Raw genomic sequence first — 7,327 nt, forward strand, 5'->3', positions numbered from 1 at the left:
AGCAATACAGCTACATTTTACAAACGTAATGTTCAATAAAGAAGTCAGTCACAAAATAACATCTATGGTTTGTTAACATATTTGAAATTGTTTTATCTATGGAATTAAAACTAAGGTCAGGTTTGGGAAAGTAATGAGGAGTGAGTATGATAGAGTTTTTTTTTTTTATAGATTTTATTTATTCATTTGAGAGGGAGAGAGAGAGAGAGAGAAAAAGAGAGAGAGAGAGATTGATTTTGGGGAAGGAGCAGAGGGAGAGGGAGAAACAGATTCAATGCTGAGCACAGAGCCCAATGCAGGGTTCAAACCCATGACCTGAACTGAAATCAAGTCAGATGCCTAACTGACTGAGCCACCCAGGCACACTGAAACCGTTTTTTATTCATTGAGTTTTTCTCTATTATCTTATGTTCTTATTTTATTTTTGTCCAATATGAAGCATAATTTTTATGATTCCAATCTATTGGTTTTAATACCTTAACTTCTCAGTGCTCTAACAATAATATTGTACTGTGCTTAAAGTTTAGAGTGATGATATATTTCTTGACTTATTTGGTGCGTGCATAGATGTTTTCCTTCTAGAGAATTCATTATGCTGAACATCTCTGAGGATAAAACATTAAAAATTTTAAATACAGTTCTAAACTAACAACTTTGCAAAACATAGCTAGATTATCCAATTTCCCGGAAAAAAATTACTTACCAAAACTTACTCTAGAATAAATATAAAATCTTAATGACTTTATGAAAATTGATGTAACAATTATTAAATTCTAGTCACCATCCAGCTCTAGATCATTTTACAGAATTCTTATCATTTGAGATTGAACTAATTTTAATTACATTTTAACTAATTCTAGGAAAGGCAAGTGGAGAGGAAAGATTCACAGAGGATTTCAATTTAACTATAATGTTTTCTTTCATTAAAAACTCTAAAAACAAATGACAACATATTAAGGTTTAACATAGCTCAGTTAGATACACATGAGTGTGTGCAAGTATTATCTATACCCATATATTTGAAATATGCAATGATAGTTATGTGCAATAAATGATAGCATATTTTAAGAAATAAATATATTTGATATTTAAATTAGTTTTATATTTTATAAAGACTACACTATATTTTGTATCTCCATTGCTTTGCAAGTACAACCATTTAGACTTACCTAAAATAGAAAACAATGTTGTTCAGCAATGTTATTCCTGAAAAGTTATGATGGGCGATGGACATTTTCTAATTGACATCTCCTACTTTCTAAATTGAACTGGCATATCACCTATGAGTCTGAAGTATCCACTTCGATCCAGATAAAAGAGGCCAAGAAAAATTCTTAGTTTCAGATTAATAGTGATTATCTGTAAAATGATGTAGTAGGGCTACATGCTTCCTAAGAGTTTTCTACCACTAATTATTTCTGAACTAGCTATTTCCTGAAGTAGCTATTATTTTATGTGTTTTTTTATTACATGAGAGTTGTGACTATTGTAGAAATGTATATTTTCCTTTACAAATTGTTAGACAATACATCATATAATGCAATTTGTAATGAGTTGTATAACTCCATTACTAGCTACCTGACATCAAAGTACCATCTCTGCTTTACTTTTTACATCAGTAGAATTGGGATAATAACACCATCTACCTCATGCAATGGTTTAGAGGATTAAATCTGAAAAAAAAGCATGTAAAAGTGCTTAGCTGAGTGTTGGCATAGTAGTAGTCGATCAGTAAAAATAATTCAAATACTCCTTATACCTAGATGATAGTAATATATATGTTATATATATAGAATTATATAATATCCCATACTATAATGTAATATTAAGCCAAAATAAGGCTTATACTCTTTTGAGGAGTGAAATTCCAGAGAGGTAAGCTTGAAGAGAAATAGGGAGGGGGGAATATAACAGGGATGTAGGGAAAACACATACATGAGAGAGCACTACCAGTCTGTCCAGTGTCACACCCAATTGTTTCACAATATGTTCAGAAAGCCTATTTGAATCCTAGAGATTCTCAAAACAGTATGAGGGGACAGGGGTATAGATAAAGAGAAGAATTTACTCACGATCTCGATACCATCCTCCATCTTCCAGAGATCATCAAAGTAAACTCCTGTGATGGGTTAACTTCCTCAATATTTTTGGTGGGTTACCAGGACTGTCCTGCCAGTATACAGCCAAAGTCTCCAGGTCCAGTCCAACCACTGCAGTTATCTGGGTTTGGTGATGATAGTAATCATGCGATCTACCTTCAGGCCAGCTCCATCTGGAAAACAAGGTCAATATTGAGGGCCATGGTGTTTGGGGGAAGAGCTCTTGGCTAGAATAAGTGAATGTGGATCAATATATAAAGAGCATCTATTATACAACCTTGTTCCACATAATGTTTTGAAACCTTTTTTTTTTTTTTTTTCTGTCCCGATATACTTTATGCAACACTTTTTTCTACACTGAAGAAAATTTTTTTTTTTAAATATTTTATTTATTTATTTAGGATAGTCACAGAGAGAGAGAGAGAGAGAGAGAGAGGCAGAGACACAGGCAGAGGGAGAAGCAGGCTCCATGCACCAGGAGCCTGACGTGGGATTCGATCCCGGGTCTCCAGGATCGCGCCCTGGGCCAAAGGCAGGCACCAAACCGCTGCGCCACCCAGGGATCCCCACTGAAGAAAATTTAACTGTAATAATCTGCCTGTATTTTTCAATCATTGAACTATGGTGGAAGCATTTTTTTAGCATTTTCTTGCTATTATAAATGTTTCAAGTAAGTACTCTTGCAACCAAATCTTTGTAGTCAGTTTCTGGGTGCGATAAGCTGTCTCAGGTGCTATATATATATTTTAAATGACAAGTGTGTTGTTAGTTCTTCTTTCTTTCAGAATGGTTGTGCAGTTGACATTTCCTAAGTCATTTATGAGTTTACCTGCTTATATACAAACTTGATGATCTAGGGATCCCTGGGTGGTGCAGCGGTTTAGCGCCTGCCTTTGGCTCAGGGCCGATCCTGGAGACCCGGGATCGAATCCCACGTCGGGCTCCCGGTGCATGGAGCCTGCTTCTCCCTCTGCCTGTGTCTCTGCCTCTCTCTCTCTGTGTGTGACTATCATAAAAACAAAAACAAAAAACCTCAATGATCTAAGTTTTTAAATAATTTTCAACTTTGATAATTTAACTTTGAAAAATGCAGGGTAAGTTAGGTTTTCACTGTATTGTATATTTGAAGTGATTTTGCATTATTTTCAAATTTTTATTGTTTACATATATTTTTCTCTTTTTAAAAAAGTTGCTGTTATTTATTTTATTATTATTATTTTTTAAAAGTTTATTTTCTTATTCATGAAAGACACACACACACATAGAGAGAGAGAGAGGCAGAGACACAGGCAGAGGGAGAAGCAGGCTCCATTCATGGAGCCTGATATGGGACTTGATCCCGGGACTCCAGGATCAGGCTCTGGGCTGAAGGCGGCGCTAAACCGCTAAGCTACCCAGGGATTCCCCATATATTTTTCTCTTAAAGTGTTTTACTCACAAAGTATTTATTTTCCATTGTTATTTAAACATACTTTTATACTTAAGAATATAAATTCCTTGCAGTAAATTTTCTACATCAGTAGTCTTTTCTTTTTATTAGTGGTGATTATGCTACAAACGTCTATTGTTTTTGCTGTTACTAATAGAAGTAGCTCTAACTTTTTCTTCTTATGTTGCTTTTAAATGCCATGTTTAAAATTTTTTCACATCCTTAGGAAATTATGCATTTTCAGTTTATTATTCTTATTAAAATTATTACATTTTAATTTATACTTAAAATGTTCAATAAATTTAGATTATCTGTTGGCATATGAAGCATAGTGATTAAAAATTATACATTACTACTGGTAACATTATTTAAGAAATAATTTTTTTTACATGCAGTTTTTAATGCCACCTTTATCCTATTCTGTTTCCTAACATGTATTTGCATTTCTTTCTGGATTTTTTGCTATGTTCAATTTATCTATCTACTCCTGTGTCAGTATAGACAATTTAATTATTTTATAATGTGTAGATTTTATGCGTGGTAAATTTTCCTTATTAATCTTCTTTTTTAAACTTTAAAAAAATTTTTTTATTCTAAGTGATATTTAAGTCTTTTTGACTAAGTCTGTGAGAACCTCACTGACTTTGGTTAGAATCAATTAAATTGAGAATAATTGTCTTATACAGTTGTTCTAAGAAGAAATGTATTCTTCTAGGTAACATAATATATTCTGATGAGAGGATATTTAGCCTTGGTCTTTCCTTGTTTTGTCTTCTTAATATTTTAAGGCATTTTACATTCTTGTTTGTTTTGTAATATATTTCATTAAAATTTGTGGATGACTATAATTAATCTGTAAAGGGACTTAAAATTGCTATGTTTATCTAGTAAAAGGTCATCTTTCTATACTTTGTTGACTCATTTGATTATATTTGGTTATCTATACATCTCCTTTCCAATAGTATGCCTCTTCTTTTCTTGGTTACAACTAATTTTTATTGCTAAACAATATGCTATCGACAGACCTATAACATAGGCATCACCCAAGAACTTGTAGAAATGCAGAAACTTGGGTCGTTGCCCAGGTATACTGATTATGAATATGCATTTTAACAAGAACCCATGGTGATGCATATACCCATTAAAATTTGTGAAGGCTATATTAGAAAGCCTTCAGAATAAAATTTTGTTTAGGCTTTCTGCATGCCAGGCTCAGATTTTTGTGTCTTATCAGTGTCTGCCACTACTGAAAGCCACCACTAAACTGGATCTTTTTCTTTTTTGGACTTGTTCTCAGGTAAATCCTCATGCTGTCTTTTGATATCCATGTCTGGACACCCCAAGTGTGTGCTTTTTCATCAAAGACAAGGCCAACAAATGGATTCTTTATTTGCTTTTAGTTTCTTTATGGTCTCATCCACTTGCCCAGGCACACTTTCCTTTAACACAGAGAGAAAAGGAATCTGCCCTTTTGCCTCCTTCATTTTATTCTTTTCCAAATTCAATATAACAGAAATGACTCTAAATTTTTGGCACTGTGATGTCATTCTTCACAATATTCTGCTCCAATACCTATTTTGTTCTTTTTCTGTAACTCATTGCTCACCTATATGGAATTCTGGGCATATAGACATCATACTGTTTATTCATTAGCCAATTAATAAATAAGTTATTGCTACTTATTATCTGACAGTTACCAAAATCCTGTATTATGGGTGAGCCAAGAAACCAGATAATTTTTGTTTTATTCTATTTTATAGTTAGGATCTTTATCATTTGGGTTTGGTCTGGTCAATTCAACCATTATAAGTGATATGAAATTAGATTTTTTATTAAACCCTAAAATTGTGCAACAACTGGGGAAGCAAAGATTTGAAAGATAATTAAAGAATTAAAGAAAAGTTGTTCACCATAAATCATGAAAGTACACTAATAAAGAAGTTTGTGGAAAGATGTTACTTCTTTGCCTGGTAGTAGGCTTGAAGTTGTTATAGGTCAACCCCACAGGCACTCTGGAAAAAAATCTGGATACTGCAACCTGTGAGGACAGATTGAAACCAGTGAGGAAAATGGACTATTGTTTCTCTTGCTATTTATTTTGGGCCTTCCTGAGGCAGTGTGTGGGATACTGTGGGATACTCACACATGCATATTCCTGGAAATGGATGAAGGTCATTCATTACCTGTGGGTCAAACCTTGACAAATGGAAGATGAAAGCCAATAAAAACAGTGTTCTGTATCAATGAACCTTCTATAAGGATGAAGAAGATAACTTTGAGTCTTCTAAGATTAGGGCTTCTCAGTTGATAGTACATCTCTATCTAAATGCCATAGTTATCTATTAAAAATGATAATTTTAACTCAACTTTACATAACCACCTTGAAGATCCTGCAGCTTCTCATGTGTAGAAAAGTAAGTAGAGTCACTATGTGACTCCAGCATATGCCTATGCTACTATACACTTTAAACATTGCTATAATGACAGTATGTCCTGTTTCACTGATATTTTGCTTCTAGTATGAGGTCTTGCCAGTGTTGGAGGAGGTATTCTCCAGCACATTCCATTTATTCTGGGTCATAACCATGATGCTATCAGACATGTTCCATCATATATTTGTCCTTTATAATTCTTATGGATTTTTTTTTCTACTATGCCTTATCCCTACTTTTTCTGGAGATTTTGTTTAAACTGCTCTCAGCTATACCTTATCTTTTCAGGAATGCATTTATTTCCCTATACAACCTGTATGATATATGTCACACAGGCCCACAGGTGATCAATTTATATTAGAACAATATATACATGCAGATATGGGTTGACATGATGTATATGAATAATAAAGACAGTAAGGAAATCTTTACTTTATTCTTACAACTTTCTTATCTAAGTAATAGTGTCTAGCGTTCTATATTTTTCCCATGTTAAAAGTACAAAGGAACTTCATTTCTCAGGAGGTGGTATGACCAAGTCCAAGGCTAGAGTTCAGTAGTGTCTAGGCATGTGGATGGCAGATGGCAAACAGCATTTGACAATCAAGATATAGTTGACGTAACTGTAAAGGTCATTATCTGCCTTTGTGAGGTCAGTCCCAGATTGAAGTATTGGGAACAATCCTCAGTAGTGTTCAGTATCCAAAAAGTCAATATCATCACAGCATATTTCTTAAGTAGTGAGTAATAAGATATTTATTTAAGAAAATAAACACAGTGCTAAAATCATTCTTAAAAATTACTATATGGGATTAAGAGAGTTTTTTAAAATATTTATTTCATTAGGTATTCAACCACATTCAAAGTTAGGCATCCTTTTATTTTGCACTTCTCTAAGGAACGTTTTACACAAACATCAAAAAAAGCTGACAGGAAGTATAGGAAAAACTAAAAATTCTTATCAGAGGCTTTTTTATCCATAGCAGCTGTTCCAGGAAGTGACTTGGCTAATATTACTCCATGAAGCATTAAACTGACTACACTCAGCAATATCTGAAGCAAACATTTAAGGGCTGCATGAAATGAATTATTTGTGAATTATGAATATATTTTTCTTATATTCATTATGAGAATGGCACACAGACTAAAGATTTAAATGCCATGTAAGTACTTTCAGACTTCATAATTGCATCTTTTTTCACTTTTGCAGACTCTCTCCCTTCTTTCTTTTTCTTCCTACTCAATGGGAGATTTATAGTTGTACACATTATATTTATTTCTAAAATCCACCTTGAATTATTTGAGTGTGATATCAGTGTTTTTTATCATTAAATATAATATAATATAATATAATATAATATAATATA

The 7,327-nt window shown here is 33.2% G+C and overlaps 1 long non-coding RNA gene across 3 annotated transcripts in view; it reads right to left on the reverse strand.

Moving 5' to 3' along the window:
- The window catches only part of LOC111097208, a 76,970-nt gene extending 70,415 nt beyond the window's left edge, over window positions 1-6,555 (reverse strand). For all 3 annotated transcript variants that reach the window (XR_005362844.1, XR_005362843.1, XR_005362842.1), the window contains exons 1-2: window positions 6,496-6,555; window positions 2,073-2,272 (exon numbers count right to left, since the gene is read on the reverse strand). This is a non-coding gene — a long non-coding RNA (uncharacterized LOC111097208). The remainder of the gene's footprint in view (window positions 1-2,072; window positions 2,273-6,495) is intronic.
- Between the last annotated feature and the right edge of the window lie 772 nt (window positions 6,556-7,327).

This window comes from Canis lupus, chromosome 8, assembly GCF_011100685.1.
Source record: "Canis lupus familiaris isolate Mischka breed German Shepherd chromosome 8, alternate assembly UU_Cfam_GSD_1.0, whole genome shotgun sequence".
NCBI lineage: Eukaryota > Metazoa > Chordata > Mammalia > Carnivora > Canidae > Canis > Canis lupus.